Source organism: Vulpes vulpes, chromosome 4 (genome assembly GCF_048418805.1).
Source record: "Vulpes vulpes isolate BD-2025 chromosome 4, VulVul3, whole genome shotgun sequence".
Classification (NCBI taxonomy): domain Eukaryota; kingdom Metazoa; phylum Chordata; class Mammalia; order Carnivora; family Canidae; genus Vulpes; species Vulpes vulpes.
The window spans coordinates 40,197,657-40,216,184 of NC_132783.1; positions in this window are offsets into that span (position 1 = coordinate 40,197,657).

Consider the following 18,528-nt stretch of genomic DNA (forward strand, 5'->3'; position numbering starts at 1 on the left):
AATAAAAGAAATTTCCAACTTTTAATGTTTTTGGGTCTTGCTCCTGGGTTCCCAAAGAAACTATATTTCAATATTACAAGGTCAAAATGACTCTGCAAAACCTCAAAGTGTGGGCTCTATTTCTGCCCCAGACATTATATGTCTGCTTTGAAAAAAAAACAAAAAACAAAAAGGAGCATTGCAAGCATAAAGATGAGAAAAATGAAAAATCTCTCCCTGGTTTCCATTAAGATTAAAGTCATACAGACTTGCATATACTAAAATCATACAATAAAGTCTTTCTGACTTTTCTATTGACTTTTTGGAATGTCCTTTGTTGTGATGATTTGTAACTCCTGGTGTATAAACTATATAAGCCCTGCACTAAATGTTCCTCCCTTGAAGCACTCTCTCCTTTAAGACTGTGTATTCCAAATAGCTGTCCTAACTTGGCTCCAATAAAACATTTTTCCTTTCTCTTAAAATTTTAAAATGTTCATTTTGCATCAACAATAGTATAGTTAATAATACCATATTGTGTAATTGAAATTTTCTAAGAGACTAGAACTTAAGTATTCTCTCACACACACAAAGGTAAACGCATGAGGGGATGGACATGTTTATTAATTCTATTGGGGGAATTCTTGCACAATGTGTATGAATATTTAATCATCATTTGCATACTTTATATATCTTACAATTTTATCTGTCAATTATACCCCAATAAAGCTGAAAAAGAGTAAATGATACATGGAAATTTTTGCTTTCTGGTCCAACATACAAGAAGTTTGGAGGTAGTTATTCTATCTTCACAATAAGATAAAAAGGTATGCAAACTAAAAACTAACAACTCTTTTTAGAGTTATTAGAGAATTGAAGGCAAACTACCACCCACAAACTGGAGAAACAAGCAAACGTAGAGAATTAATAAGCTTGAATATATGTCAACAGAAAACTTTCAAACTGAAAAACAAAAAGAAACAGAAAAAAAAAATGGAACAGAATTTCCAAAAACTGTGAGGGTAGTTACAAAAGTTTTAGCATATGCCAGCAGGAGGAGAAAGTGTGATAGGAGTAATTTTACAAAATTAAGACAAAAGTCTGTTGAAACTCACAAAGAAGAAATGGATATCTATCTATCTATCTTTCTATCTATCTTTCTATCTATCTATCATCTATCTATCTACCTACCTACCTACCTACCTACCTATCTATCATCTATCTATTAAAGAAATTGATTTGGTAATTAATAACCTCCCAAAACAGAAAGCACCAGGCCCAAATGTGTTCACTGGTATGTTCTACCAAACATTTAAGGAAGAAGTTGCATCAATTCTCTACAATCTCTTTCAAGTAATAGAAGCAGAGAATACTTCCTAACACATAATGTGAGTCCAGCATTACATTAATACCAAAACCAGACAAAAACATTACCAGGAAAACAAACAAACAAAACCATCAAACTACAGACAAATAGCTTTCATGAACATAGATACAAAAATTCTCAATGAGATATTGGCAAATCAAATCCAACAATTTGTATAAGGATTCTATACCTTGGCCAAGTGGTATTTATCCCAGGTATGTGAGGTTGGTTTAACATTGCAAATTAATTAATATAATCTATCGCATCAACAGGCTAAAAACAAGAAGTTACATGATCATAACAATAGAGGCAGAAAAAGCATTTGACAAAATCCAATGTCTCTTCATTATAAAAACGCAGCAAACCAGAAATAGAGAACTTCCTTAACCCAAAAAAGAATGCCTACAAATATCCTATAGCTAAGAGCATATTTTTTTTATAAATTTTTTTTTATTGGTGTTCAATTTGCCAACATATAGAATAACACCCAGTGCTCATCCTGGCTAAGAGCATATTTAATGGTGAGAAATTCAAACTTATAACTGCTAAAAAATTAGAGTATGTCTTTAAATAGGTGAGTGGATGAACTATAGACCATCTATGGAATCAAATATTTTTCAGTGATAGAAAGAAATGAGCTACTAACAGACAGATGAAAAGATCCTCAACATCATTCATCATCAGAGAAATGCAAATCAGTACCATGATGAGATACCACCTCACACCTGTCAGAATGGCTAAAACTAACAAATCAGTAAACAACAGGTGTTGGTGAGGATGCAGAGGAAGGCGGGGGGCTCTTTCACTGTTGGTGGGAAGTCAAACTGGCTCAGCCACTCTGGAAAACAGTATGGAGTTTCCTCAAAAAGTTAAAAATAGAGCTATCCTATGATCTAGCAATTGCACTACTCGGTACTTATCCAATGGATACAAAAATACAGATTTGAAGGGGTACATGTACCCTGAGGCTTACAACAGCATTACCAACAACAGCCAAACTACTGAAAGAACCCAAATGTCTATAGACTAATGAATGGATAAAGAAGATTTGGTACGCATACACATACACACACAAACACACATATTAATCAAATAAAAATCCAAAAAAAATTTAAATAAGCAAATGAGCTATCGAGCTACAAAAAGACATGGAGGAAATTTAAGTGCATATTTCTGAATGAGAGAAGCCTGTCTGAAAAAGCTACATACTGTATAATTCCAAATATATAATATTCCAGAAAAAGAAAAACTATAGAGACAGTGAAAAGACTACTGGTTGCCTTAAGGGCTTAAGGTAGAAGACTAAAGGAGGAAGTGATAGGTAGGCCAGTGAAAACTATTATGTATGATACTATAATGGTGGATACATGATATTATGCATTTGTCAAAATCGATAGAACTGTATAACACAAAAAGTGAACTTTTAATGTAAACTATGGACTTTAGTCAATCATAATGTACAACATTGGTTCATCAACAGTAAGAAATGTACCACTCTAACGCAAGGTGTTAATAACAGGGAAACTGTGCAGGTGGGTGGGTGGGTGAGAGGTTATATAAAAATCTGTATACTTTTTGCTTAATTTTTCTGCAACCTAAAACTGATCTAAAAAATAAAGTCAATTAATTAAGGAGAAAAATATGGGAGAGTATATTTTGTGTAGGTATAGTTCTATTTTAAATAGCTCAAAGAAATATTAAAATTGCCATATTTTAATCCAGATCTCTTAAAAAAAATTACTGTCTTTCTGAACTCTATTGCTTACTGCCCCTTTATTTGTAGGTATAATTTAAATTTTGGTAATAACAAATAATACTTATCTGTAAATTTTTTTAAATATCCATATTTTTAAGACTTCAACTATATTATACCGTGGTGTTTGATACATCTTTATGTTTTTTAAAAGATTATTATTACACTTTAAGAAGTATTCTTTTCAATATTTGTGTTTGGCAGGGGGTCCAAAAATTAGGTTGTTTTTCTCTAATTTATGTGATAGTATATGGACAGGGTGGAATCTATAAAATATTTGGTTTCTGGTCAGTTGCTATGAATATAGTCCTTGAACCTCTGTCAAGTAGCTGCCCGTATAGCAATTGCCAAGTCAGTTAGGCAAAACAGTTATTTATAAATAATTGTCCACAATTTATAGCACAACAATCAGCTTTAATGGTATAACTGAGCTCTTTGCAAACCAGCTAAAACCATTTCTTCATTTATTGCAATTCTGAGATGACCTAAGTGAAAACATTTTAAAACCAAACACTGACAACTTTTAGAACTTATAGAAAATATTTACCTGCTTCTCCTCTCTTCCTTTCTCTCTCATATTTGTATTTATTTCCCTGATTACACTACTACTTCATTTCACTGAATTAATGGTTAATAATCTACTCTGTGCTCCAGTAAGGAGAGAAAAATAAGTGAAATCTGTTTTTTTAAGATTTATTTATTTATTCATGAGATCCACAGAGAGAGAGGCAGAGAGATACAGGCAGAGGGAGAAGTAGGCTCCCTGCAGGGAGCCCAATGCAAGACTCAATCCTGGATCCTGGGATCACATCCCAGCTGAAGGCAGATGCTCAACTGCTGAGCCACCCAAGTGTCCCAATAAGTGAAATCTTAATCAAAATACCTATCATCATCATGTATAGATTCATTTCAATGATGACCATTGTAGAGAATTTTCTTGTCAAACAGGATACCTTTTATTTATTTCATAAATAACATTGTACCATGATATTTCTGGCATACATATTTAATATGTACATTGGAGGAGCAAAGCAAGTAATACGGCTAGGGTGTCTAAGTGATATGACTAGGGTGTTTAAGTGATATAGGTAGGGTTTTAACTTTTTAAAAAGTTGATATCGTAATTGTATTCATTTAAACAGGATTCTGTTGCAACTCTTAGGTGTTAATAATTGTTACTATGTAAGATGATGTCTTACTGCTGTGTTCATCACAGTTACAATCTTTCTAACAGTCCAGCAAACATAATACTACAGCCATACGGTAGAGTAGAACAAATCAACAGCAATTTATTGACCAGCACTCAGTAACCAGAAAGAGTTAATTGCATTGTCCAAAGTGCCTGATTGCATTCAGGGAAATGTTTAAAACTCCAGGAAGAAGTAGACCTATTATCTATTACATATATGTGATAGAGACTTTCTAATTAACAATGGCCCCATTCAAGCCCCGTTTTATAATTTGAGGTAAAATTTATCTTCAGTGACATACATAGATCTTAAGGGTATGATCCAGTGAGGTTTTACAAACATAAACATAAACTTCCGTGACCACCATTCTAATCAAGGTAAACATTTTAATCATCCAGTTAGTTCACTGATGTCCCATCCCATTTAATTTGCACCCCTATCTCAGAGGTAACTACTGTTTTGTTTTGTTTTAAAGATTTATTTATTTATTTATTCATGATAGACACAGAGATTGAGAGAGAGGCAAAGACACAGGAGGAGGGAGAAGCAGGCTCCATGCCGGGAGCCCGACGTGGGACTCGATCCCGGCACTCCAGGATCGCGCCCTGGGCTGAAGGCAGGCGCTAAACCACTGAGCCACCCAGGGATACCCCTGTTTTGTTTTCTAACATCAGATATATATTTTGCCCGTTTTTGCACTTCTAAAAATTATAACCAAACAGCATGCAATGTTTTTTGGGGGGAGCTTCTTTTGTGCAGCATAATCTTTTTGAAATGCATAAATTATTTTGTACGTATCAGTGGTACTTTTTAATTACTGATTGGTACTCTAGCATTAAATATACCATATTTTTCTATTCTTCTATGATAGATATTTGGATTCTTTTTCATTTTAGTTTCCTAATAATATGAAGGAAGCTGTTCTAAACATTTAAGTTCTTTTGTGAGTATAAGTTTTCACTTCTTTTGGGTAATTATTCAGTAGTGGAATTTTTGGGTAATGAAGTAGGTATCTATTTAAATGGATAAGAAACTACCAGTTTCCACATTCCTACAATCAATGACTGAGCTCATGTACAAATAGCCACTCATATCTCTTCTGTTCAGAAATATCAGTTCATGATCAGTTTTCTATTTTTTAATGGATGCTTTGTTCTTTTTATTGTTCATTTGTAAAAGTTTGTTATCTATTTGGAATAAAAATTTCTTGCCAGGCTTATATTTTTCAAGTATTATTTTTTATAATAGTGATTTTTTGATAAGCAGATGTTTTCATTTTTTATGAAATTCATTTTACCAACTTTTTAATTTATAGTACAATCTTTTTGTCCTATTTAAGAAATCTGTCCATACAAAGATCACAAAGATTTCTCCTATGAGTTTCAGGTATCTCCTATGATACCTTGAATTAATTTTTATCTGTGGGATGAGGTAGGTGTGGCTACTCATCTTCATTTTTTTTTGACTACTCATCTTCAATACATTAATCTATTTCTTTTTCCATCACCATTTGTTGAAAAGACTTTCTTTTTCTTGTTGAATTGTCTTGGGACCTTGTGAATCTAATTCTATATATGTGAATCTAATTCTGTTCTCTATATTCTATTCAGTTGATCTAGTTATATGTTGTCACATCAGTATCATGGTGGTTGATAACTGTAGCTTTATAATAAGACTTGAAATTAGACAGTGTGTATATTCCAACTTTCTTCTTATTTTCAAGATTTTCCTGGCTATTTTAGGAATCTTGCATTCTTTGTGAATCATAAAAATAACTTGTCAGTTTAAACACCCCCCCCCACACACACATTAATAGACTTTTTGGGATTTTGATGGAGATTACATTCAATCTACAAAACAATTTAGAGAAAATTGGCATCTTAATAATATTAAGTCTTCTAATTCATAAAAATGGTATATCTCCTCATTACTCTAGGTCTCACAAGATTTTCAATAGAGGGGTTGTACATATCTATATTTTGATTCTATAAGAAATCAAGATTTAAAATTTAGCTTTCTAAATACAGTTGATTCAGAAATAGTGATCTTGCATTTCCAATGTTGCAAAACTTACATATTAGTTCTAGCAATATCTTTGTGTGTTTCTTAGCATTTCCTATAAATCTAAAGTACAATGTTTTCTGCAATAACTATGTTGTGTGTGAATAAAATAAGTTGTTTTTCTTTTCTAATATTTATTACTTTTATCTGTTTTTCTTGCATTTTTGCACTGGTTAGGGCCTCTATGTTGAATTGGAAGTGACAAAACAAACATCCTGGCCTTTTTCTTGATCCTGGGGGAAATGTTTGTTTTTTTTTTTTTTTAATATTTCTTTGATTCATGCCATTTATTAGTATGTGATATAATTTCTAAATACTGGAGTTTTTCCATATACCCGTTGTTACTTGTTTCTAATTTAATTCTATTTTGTACAAAGGACATATTTGTAAGATTTCAACATGTTGAAATTTGCTGATATTTATTTTATGAGCCAGAATAGGGTCTACCAGTTAGAACATTCCATATGCACTTAAAAATATATGTATTATGTATTATGAGTAATTACTCATTGTAATATTTCAAAATATCAATTTAGTCAAGTTGTTGGTAATATTGTCTAAATTTTCAATATTGTTAATGATGTTGTTTAACTTGTCCTATCAATTACAAAGATAATAGTGTTAAATACTACAACTATGTTTGTATATTTGTGATTTCTCTATTTAATTCTGTCATTTTTTCCCATTATGCATTTTAAAGCACTGTTATTGGATGTCATACACAAAAGTGTTATGTTTTTATAGATTGATCTTTAAGGAGATGTTTTCTAGTCCCTTTGATAATAACTTCTGTTTCTAAATTCTATTTTATCTTGTATTAATATAGCAACTCTGTTTTTTCTTTAGCTTACTAACTGCATGGTATATGTTTCCACAATTTTACTCCAATCTATCTGTGTATTTGTAGTTAAGTTTCATTTCTTATAAAAAAATATAATTGGGTCTAACAATCTTTGCCTTTGAATTACAGACTCTAATCCATTTATATTTAATATAATTATTTATCTGTTTCTATTCAAGTCTATTTTCTTGCTATTTATTCTAGTTGTCCATTCAATTTTTCTTCCCTTCCTTTCTCTCTTTTTTTAAGATTTTATTTATTTATTTGACAGAGAGAGAGAAAGAGAGAGAGCACAAGCAGGGGGAGAGGCAGGCAGAGGGAGAGGAAGAAGCAGGCTCTCAGTTGAGTAGGGATCCAAATGCAGGGCTCAATCTCAGGACCCTGAGGTCATGACCTGAGCCAAAGGCAGATGGTTAACTGACTGAGCCACGCAGGCACCCTGCTTTCCTTTTTAGTTAATAAAATCTTTCAGGTTTCTGTTTTAATTTTTCCTTTGTCTTCCATTTTTGCAACATTTTACATTTATCCTCGAAATTAAAACTCTAACTTATCTAATAAGTTAAAATAAATTATGGTAATTCTTAATGGTAAGAAAATTTTATTATATTTTTATATGCTATGTAACAATATACATTATGAATCATTTCTCCTTCATCCTTTGACTATCACTTGTCTCTGTATTTTACTATTATTAAAATGCAAGATGGGGTGCCTGGCTGGCTCAGTCAGAAAGATGTGTAACTCTTGATCTCAGGATCATGAGTTTGAGCCCCAGCTGGGTATAGAGATTACTAAAAAACAAAACAAAACAAAACAAACAAACAAACAAACAAAAACCTTTAAAAAACATTAGCTTTAAAAAATGCATTGCTATAAATTTTTTTTTCAAGATTTATTTATTTATTTTATAAAGAGAGTGTGCATGGGGAGGGGCAGAGGGAGAGGAAGGGAAAGAATCCTCAATCTCTCTCCCTTCTCAGGAATCTCAGGAATCTCTCCCTGAGAATCTGCAATCATGATCTGAGCCAAAACTAAGTGTGGGATGCTTAACTGCCTGAGCCACCCAAGCATCTCAAATTTTACTTTAAACAATCATATGTCTTTGAGCAGAATTAAATGTCAGAAGGTAATATTTTATATTCCTCAAATATTCACAATTTTTTGTGTTATCTATTCCTTCCTGTAGATCCAAGTTACATATGGTATGGTTTCCCTTTAAACCGAATATTTTCCTTTATTCATATTTTTAATTAAATATTTTATTTATTTATTTATTGAGAGTGGAGGAGGGGCTGAGGGAGAGAGAAAATTCTTTTCTTTCTTTTTTATTTTTTAAAAAATTTTATTTGTCTATTTGTGAGAGACAGAGAGAAAGAGAGTGGCAGAGACATAGGTAGGGGAGAGAAGCAGGCTCCCTACAGGGAGCCTGATATGAGAATCGATCCCCACACCCAGGATCACACCCTGAGCCAAAGGCAGACTCTCAACCACTGAGCCACCCAGGCATCCCAGAGAGAGAATCCTTAAGCACACTCTCTTGCTGAGCATGGAGCCTAATGCAGGGCTCGATCCCATAACTCTGAGATCCTGACCTGAGTTGAAATCAAGAGTTGGATGCTTAACTAACTGAACCACCCAGATATCCTAAATACTTGCCTTTATGTTTCTAACAGTGCAGCTCTCCTAGTGACTAATGTTTTCAGCTTTTGTTACTGTGAAAATTTGACTGGATTTTTTTGAAGAATATTTTGCTGATAAAAAATATGGCTTCATAATTATTTTTCATTTCATTACTTTACAGCTCTTCTTTCAGTGTTCTCCATTTTCTACTGTCTCTAGTCAAAAGTTATTCCATCAAGGCTGAAAGTGGAAATTCATTAACATTTTCCCCAAGTAGCTAGCCTGTTGAGAAAACATGCACTTCTCCTCTGTTTCTCCTTTACTCTTACATGACTACCACATTCACAACAATTCTGACACCAGATCTGTGTGGGTTTTTCCGGCATCAAGCAATTCTGCAATACCAGCTAGGTGTCCTACAATTCAACTCTCGGACACAATCTACTTAGGACTGAACTCTTAGCCTGTGGAATTTGACACTCCACAGGATAAGGGTTCAGTCTCATAAGACTGCCCTACCCACTTCAGATAGTCCAAGGTTGAGGTGTTACTGGTGCTTCTGACTGACTGGTTATAGATTGTGGGCTGCAACAGACCCTTTCTTGAGTTTGATTACTTTGCTGAGGTGGTCACAGAACTCAGTAAAAAGTTTATTTACTATTTATCAGTTTCTTATGAAAGGATATGATAAAGGATACAGTTGAACATCCATTTGGCAGAGATGCCTAGGGCAAGGTATATGGGAAAGGGCACAAAGCTTCCATGCCCTCTCTGGGCATGCCTCTCTCTTGGCATCTCCACACTCACCAACCCAGAAGTTCTCTGTATCCTATACTTTGGGGATTTTTTAATGGAGGCTTTATCATACAGGAATGATAGATTATTAACTTCACCTCTGGCCCTTCATTTCTCTCTGGAAAATGGGGGAGAGGGGCTAAAAATTCTGAACTTCTAATCATGACTTGGTATTTCTGGTCCAGCCTCCATCCAGAAGTCCTTCAAGAGTCACTGCATTAGAACAAAAGATACTGGTATCACCCAGAAAATTCTAAGAGATTTAGGAACTGTGTGAGGAACCAGGGTCAAAGAACAAATATTAGAACAAAAATGCTCCTAATGCTTTTATCACTTAGGAAATTATAAGAATTTTAGGAGCTCTGTGCCAGGATCCAGGGGCAGAGAGTTTATATATATATATATATATATATATATATATATATATATATATATAGTATTATGTCATATACTGTATAATTTTTAAATAATGCTCTAGTCAGATATCCTGGGATTAGACTTGTGGAATGTTTTATCATGTTTATGTCATTGGCTATTGGCTACTGAATAATACTTCACCATGACATTCAGAATGTATTCAGGGTGCATTTATATCTGAAGTATCATTACCTGAATGTATAACTGTTAAACATGCAACTGTACCAAAATTTGTACAGGGAAATTTTAAAAATTAAAAGGGTTTAATATTTTAGGAAAACCATGTATTTGAATGAATATATTATGAACTATAGATACTCTTGACCTAATTCTTAGTAAAATGTCCTTGCATAATTCCATATTTCATTACTCTTCAGTATTCTATATGGAATAAAATTAGCATTGTGCTTATGATTCTTTCTATGTTTCTAAATTGGTAAGGGCTCTATAGTGAAATCTACAGTGAACATATAGTGAAAATAATGTACAATAATCTATAGTGAAAATAATGTACAATAATCATCATCAAATTTTCCTAATTTCAAGCATAGAATTGAACATAGAAATTAGGAACATGATTTGGTCACTTTATATATTAGTAACTTGTTCAAGAATACAATATCAATATAATTTCATAAAGGAGGCTGATAGGAGGTCAGGAAACTGGTCTCTTGTTCTAGTATTCACTCTGGTGCTAGCAACTTCCCTGGGCCTAAGCAACATGGAAGCTTTGTGTCAGAGTCCAAGTTCACATGAGCTATGTGAGATGCTTGTCCAAAATGTAGATTTCTGTGCCCTCCCCCAAGCTCATGTGTACTATAGGTTGAGAATCTTCTGAAAAGTGTTCTCCAACATAAGATCCATATGCAAAGTTTATATTAAATCAACATGTGGTATAACAATGTCCTTTGCCAAGCAAAAAATTTCCAAGGACTCTTATGGTTATTAAAGTCTTCTCTTTGGAAAGCTAACAGATGTGGCAAATATGAGGATTTAACCTGCTGTTAAAAAAAAAAAACATAACATCCAGAAACCAACTTTAAATATCACATTATTTCATGGAAGGAGTTTGTGCTCTACCGTTAACTTCAAAGCTATTTAGCTTTAATAGACATGTAAAAAGTGAACCGTAAATATAAATTAAATGTGGAATATTATATGGTTGGAAAATGATTTCTAATATTCATATTTGCCTGTCTCTATATTTACAAAGTACAAAATATGAGGACTGATGTCATTAGTCATTCAACTTTTATTATATAGATTTTTGACTAATCTGTTCAGTTGTTTATAATTAATATTTAATGATATTTTTGTCAGATTATATTTTATGAACACTTTCCTCTGATTGGAGTGAAAGTCCAAGAATTTTTCTGGCTCCTCTCCTATATCCATGTTTCCATAAAAGAACTTCTATTTCTAGAAGGAAACAGAATTGGAGCAACAATTAGAATTCATTTTTTTTTCTCATTCTCTACTTTTCAAAAGAAGGAAGAATTGAAACCCAGTCCTTAATTTGTTCCACATTTAAACTCTTCTGAAGTTCTGGCATGCGATGTCAGAAGCTTCTTAACCCAAACTGTACTAAGAATATAATAAATGAACACATTAGGCTCTATTACTCGTGAAGTATACACATGACTACAAATAAATTGCTTTTAAAATAAACCTTGTCAAATTATAGAAGTGTGGTGTGGGATCATACCCCTATCTAAGAAAGAGGGAGGGTGGGATTGTGCTGGGCAGATTTTCTACAAGAAAAACCTCATGTAATTAACATGATTCTGGCCCTTTAACTTTTAACATACTTCCCCAATTAAGCTTTCAAGACCTCGAACTACAATATCTGGCCACAGCAGCTAGAAATTGATTTATTCTCGAAGATCATTGGAGCCTCTGACCTCCCTGTTGGAGAATTTTATTTAGCTTTTTGGATATTTGTCTCCTTTTTGCCCTAGAAGGAGGGTGAGAAAGAAATGATGTAAATATTTGCATTTATTCTAAGAGAAGCTTTCATTATTTCAATCTTCTTTTTTAGACTCTAGATAATTGTACTTCGTCATTGTTCTACGAATGTAGAAGTATAGCTATTTCATGTTACAAGCGCTTTCAAAAGCCTAAGTAATGCACAGAAAATTTAGAGTTAGCTTATCCTGAATAACATGTGGTGGGTGTTTCGCTTACATGTTAAGAAATTTCATTTCCAAATCCTCATGTAAATGACTAATACTACTATTATTATTAAAGTCGTTGCATTTCTAAAATCAATGTGTAAGTACTCACTAAATAGTAGGAAAATGACCATGCAATGAAACTGGATCTGTTGTGAGTCGTGCTAAATAATCAGAGGCCGTCAGCTTGGGTCTGGGACCTGTATGGCCCTTTCCTTGGGCATGTTAATTTTTTCACCTTTTTTATAGAGTTTGCAAGGGTTATATAACTCTCTGACATGTCTGCCTCTTTAGGAGTTGAAGACTAGTCTCCCCTGTCTGGCCTGTGCTGAAGAACAGCTCCCTGCGCCCAGCCCCTCCTGTCTGCGAGCTCGAGCTCGAGCTCGGCCTCGGCCTCGGTGACGCTCTCTTCCTCCGCTGTGTCTTGGCACGTCGAGGCCCCGGGGGACGATGAGCCATCCCCAGGGCTGCTTTTGCCAGCTCTGCACTTTTGCTTCTGTCATTCCCCTGCCTTGGTCCTAGCGGCGGTAACAAACCACAGGTGTTACAAACTCTAAATTGGAATTGGATGTTGGATTCCAAAACTCAAGATAATTACGCAGCTGTTTTAAATTGTGGTTAAGTGGCCGAAAACTGCCAAGAAACCCCACCCACATTCATTACCGTCTAAACGAAAAGGACGTGTATACAGTGATTATGAGGTTTCGTACGAATCCCCCAAGCCGTAAAGCAGACTTTCCTAATTGTCAGCTGGACTGTGCAGGGCTTGTTTAAAATAATTAGAGCACGGCAGAAGATTCAGCAGCAAGCCTCATTTTTTTTTTTTTTTAAACCTCAGTGCAGGTTTTTATATCAGATACTATCAGCTTCCTGTTCATTTTGACACTAACATTCTGCCAGTGTGGAAAATGGGGAAGAGGAAAGAAGAGAATTATCCTTAATGTACACAAATAATGCAGCCCCAAAGTCAGGAGGATCCAGCCCCATGTGTGAGATGGATGGAAACAATTCAGCAAACAAATCCAAACTGGGGGGAAAAAATGTGATTCTCTCTTATTTTTTTTTTTCAAGAGGGAGAGCTGAAATCTTTCTTAATTACCGCTTACTCCAATGACAGAATTGTAATTTATCATTTAGTTGTAATTTGACATATGTTCACACCTTTGCCATTTCCAATTTCCTCCTTCATTCTAATTGTCTGCTTCACTCGCCTGTCATGCGCTTCTCTTGGGATTAATTCGAGCTGTCTGTCTGCACCAGGCTACCAGCACACTTGGGGCTGCCGAGAGCGTGACAGTGTCAATGTGCACACAGTTTATCTGAGGCATTACCCAGCCATCACACTCCTGAATCCTCGCCTCCCTCGCTGTTTACTGTTTATTCCACTTTGCATTTGTGACTTTTCCGTGTTTTATTAGACTCTAATTATGCTCTTGGCTGTCAGCTGTAAAGAGAGAAAACGTTACATTAATTACAGCGGAGGGGGAGGTGCTTGGGATTGATAATAAATGGACCAGTAGATGTCTCTCTCTGTCTCTAAGATCCATGCATGATTTAAATACTCTTCTTGCTCCACTTTGGTTTGAATCCTTGATAGATGCCTATACTCAGACATAAACATGCAAACATTCAAACTAATGTAGCTATTATATGCAAAGCCAATTTTCCCCCTATCTCATCTAAGAATAGGTAAATTGGCATTCGTAAGACAGGAACCTCAGCTTTCAAATAACTATCAGTTTTCAAAGGTCAGTCGTTTAAGCCATGGATGGTGTCAAACAAGCATTAATGGTGAGTGGTGATGGAGGGGAGCATACTGAGTGCACACTCATATAGTTCAACTTTTTAGAGGTAGATGTTGTTTTGGTCCATTGGAAACTGTTAATTTCTCCTTCCTAAGGCCATCTCAGCTCATTAAAGCCAACACTAATTTCATATTTGACATCAATTTTTCGCCTTCAGAAAAAAAAAAAACCTCCTTGTTGCTTCCAGCCTACCTAAACCATAATAATATAAGTTTTCTGTTCTGCTGAAGAGATTTGCACTCTAGCCAAAACTTCCCGGTATTACGAAGCAGAGGAAATATATTCTCCCCCCTGCCCATTTAGTCCATTAAGATGGACAGTAATTCCTTGAATTAGTTGCATCATTCCCCCATTGGCCTGAAAGAGTGAATGTGACTCCTTTGAATACCTAATTAGCTATGGAGATGGACTTCTCTGTTGTTTTCTTAGAATTTCCTCAGGAGTGCTTCAGGTGATTGTGGGGCTGAGGATACTCTGTAGTACAGGTTTCTTTTCTTCCTTTTACAATCCCTGCAATTAAAAGTTCGCTAATTATGGTATTTTGGCTTTAGACTGTGTATAATGTAAATACTACACAGCTGTATGGTCATGATTTTACATATTCTTAGTTTATGAAATACCTGTCCTTCTGAAAACGCACACAGAATCACATTGCTAAGTTAGAGTTTTTATGAAAAACTAATAAGGGATGGGTAAAGAAAGTAACAGTCTATAAAACATGACATCTGAAGATAAAAGCTGTAAAGTATTGTTCAGACTTCTTAAAAAATAATTTTAAATAACAGACCATACTGGTGTTTACCTAACTATCTGGTGTTTACCTAAACTATCTTGACTATATTATACAGTAAACGAGTTTCTAAGGATATTATCATCTCTTGTCTTTTTTTAAAGCAAAATTTGATGTTTCATTTTTACTCCTCGATCCTCCCTCTAGGGTAAATCAATTCTAAAATACTGAAACCTAAATTGAGTTTTTTAAATGTCATGTGAATAGAACATAGCCAATTATAATAAAAATTTCAGCAGCTGGAATTTTCTAGTATTTAATGGTTTTGGCTAAATATATTTAAGAAGAAAAGTTCAAGAATAAGGAGATAGGTATGAAAGAAATGCAGTAGGATAGGAATGACTCAGAGGGTAATAAGTGCAATGTAAGGGCAACAAAGCATCACATTAGCCAACATGCAGTATTAAGCTGAACAATCAAATCATATTGTATAATATTTGACATCTGCTTTGAAGGAGATTCTTTTTTTAGCATTGCACATACTCTATTGCTAAGTGTGCTTTATTTTTATTTTATGAAAATAATGCAAGACATTGATTATTACACATCTGCATTACTGCAGCATATTTTCAGCTGGCTTCTTTTCAAGTGTGGAGTCCTTCTAGTGCCTGTTTGCAATCTTGTAATGAATCTAGCTCAGATACTTTTTTTTCAATTTATTGGCCCCTGTTTTAACTCCTTTACTGACTTTCGAGGTCATGTATTATGTCTATTTCCCACTATTCCATCACAAGAATATGCCACTCTTATTACTGATAGGTTGATTGGTTCACTCATCTCTTCATATGTTTGTTCAACAGGTGATAGATACTATTGTACATAAAGCAGTGAACGTGACAGAAACTGTTTCTACTTTGAGGTGACTATCTTGTTCTTTGCCCTGATTCCCAAACAATAATTATTTCTGCCTCTGTGCTCTTGCTCATATTATAATTTTTCCCCTTCCCATGTGTTCCTAACAGCTCTGCAAATCTTGAAGGTACAGATCAATTTTAATCTTCCTAATGAAGTCTTTCTAACTCGCACTGTGCCAGAAAATTCAATTTTTAATTACATGTTATTCTATATATTTTTAAGTGTTTCTTTTTTGTTGTTGTTCAACTTCCCTGAGTCAATGTCCATTTATTTTTTATCCTCCAATGGCTAAAGCATGTTTTCAAGTAAGACTGTGCATCCTAATCATTTGTAGAGCTCCTTAATAATCTATGTGTTTCAAATTGCTGTACCTTAGGGATTAGGACCCAAATGCATTTTTTAAAAAAACATCACAGGAGAATCAGATGCATCCTCCTGGTTAAGGTTCACCGCTCCAACGAACATTGAGCTCAGCACACACTGATTAACAGATGAACTGATTGATCTGGGCACTAACTATATTACAGGGCCCTACAGGGCCCTAAGCAAGTTAAATCGCCTTACTTGTGCCTCTTTTTACACATTTACTATATAAATTATACATAAAAAACTAAAGGACTTTAGGATATTTGTGTGAAACATAACATTCATGCAATGTTCTATTTAATTTCTTTTAATTTATTTAAATTTTTATTTAATTTTTTGGATAAAATTGATCATAGTTGATGTTAAAATTGTATAAATGATGAGATAAAAATTACAAAAAATTTATTATTTCTGGTTTTTTTACCATATAAAAAGGAAAATTTTATGGCAATAAGATTCTGCAATTAAAGAGTAAAGTAAGAGAAATAACATAGCTAGGAAATAAGTATCTTCACTATAAAAATGTTCCATTAGATTAAGAAAAATCAAGATACTTTATGAAAAGCATGAGATACAAGAAAAAAAGTTATTTCTTAATGTCTCGTAGTTGAAAGGCTTCTTAGCAGACTGTGTGGACTTATTCTGATAATAAATTGAAGCAATTTGGTCTTCTTGGAAAGTGAAGTTACAGGCATTTGAAATTATGACTAAGTGGCCAAATGAGCAATTCAGTAACCCATTAAAAAGGTAGGTGGTCAAGGTGCTTGCTCATTTGAAAGGGTGTGACTGTGGGAAGGGAACTTTAATGCATATCAGTCTAAGAGATTATAATAGGGGAGGATCAGGAGTATTTACATGAAAACTGCAAACCTAAACATAAATAGGATTCCAAGATCCTGCTGGTAAAAAAAAAAAAAAAAAAAAAAAAACCAAGAAATAAACTAAAATATATGTTCTTTTTTTGCCAATTTCAGTGTTTTCAGGACAGAACAGAATATGTTGCTGTGAATATCCTTTCTCCTATCTTTGCTTAATGGGAAAAAAAGAAATTATATGGGCATACAAAAATAAAAAAATTCTTTTGGTTATCCCACATTAGCTTGTTGCAGACAACAAACCTGGAAAAAAATATGTATATATATATATAATATAATGTAATATATAATATAATATGATATAATATAGAGAGAATATGTAAAATTTGGGCACAATGTAAAATACAAAATCTCTTTGAAGCCATCAGTAGCCAGAAATTGAGAGATAATGATCCTAAAGAGGAGAGAAATTAATAGAATTAGCTCTCATGATTTTATTTATTTATTTATTTACCCCCCTCCCCTAGCCCCTAAAAAGCAAATTCTCAGTATCAGACAGTACCCTTTCCCTCCTTCCCAGAAACATGCACTCAAAATGAAAGGAGATTATTTGGGCAAAAAGAAATTTTTCCAAAATGGAAGATTGGAATTTTATGGAGAGAAGAGATATGGAATGAGAAATGTGATTAAATCTAAATTATTGGTGCATAAAAATAATAATTATGTAGAATTAACATATGACAATAAACAAAAAAACAAGAGGGGGTAAAAGGTGTTCTAAGATTATCTAGGAAGTAACAAAGGGCTAATTTACAAAAGATCATAGTAAATCTAAAGGATACATGTATAATTTCCAGAATAATCCTTTAAAGAATAGTAAAAGAATGCATAGTGTAAAAACTGAATGATGGAAAAAAAATCCCTAATTAGTCAAAGAGAAAAAAGAAAAAGAAATGTGTCACAATTAGGACAAAGAAAAACCAAATAAGATGTTAGATTTGACCCCAACATATGAGATAAAACAATATAATACTTTTATTTATTTATTTTTTTTAGAGAAAGAGGGAGAGGGAAGAAGCAGAGGCAGAGGTAGAGAAAGAATCTTAAGCAGGCTCCATGCCCAGTGCGGAACTACTGCAGGGCTCCATCTCACAACCCTGAGATCATGACCTGAGTCAAAATCAAGAATTGGAGGCTTAACCAACTTAGCCATCCCGGTGTCCCAAACTTAATACTTTTAAAAAGGGTTAAAAAATTACACTCCACAGACTGAAATAGGCTTTCTGCCTTTTCTTTATTTTTTAATAGACAAAGTTTTATTGGAATAGAGCCACTTTCATTCCTTTATGTATTGCATGGTAATAGCAGGATTGAGGAATTGTGATACACACTAGATGTGACCCACAAAGTCTCTGGAGGCACCTGGGTGTCTCAGATGGTTGAGTACCAGACTCTTGATTTTGGCTGAGGTCATGATCTTGGCGTCATGATGTTGAGCACACATGGGGCTCCATGCTATTGTGGAAAATAATTTATAATTTTATTATAAAAGAAAAAGACTAATATCAATATTTTAAGATCATTTCAAACAAAAAAACAGCAGCAGATGGAACATAAAAGTAGCAGAAAGAAGGAAATAATGACAATTAGTGAAAATTACTAATATAGAAGAAAAACAATACAGAGAAGGTGAAGAATATCTAA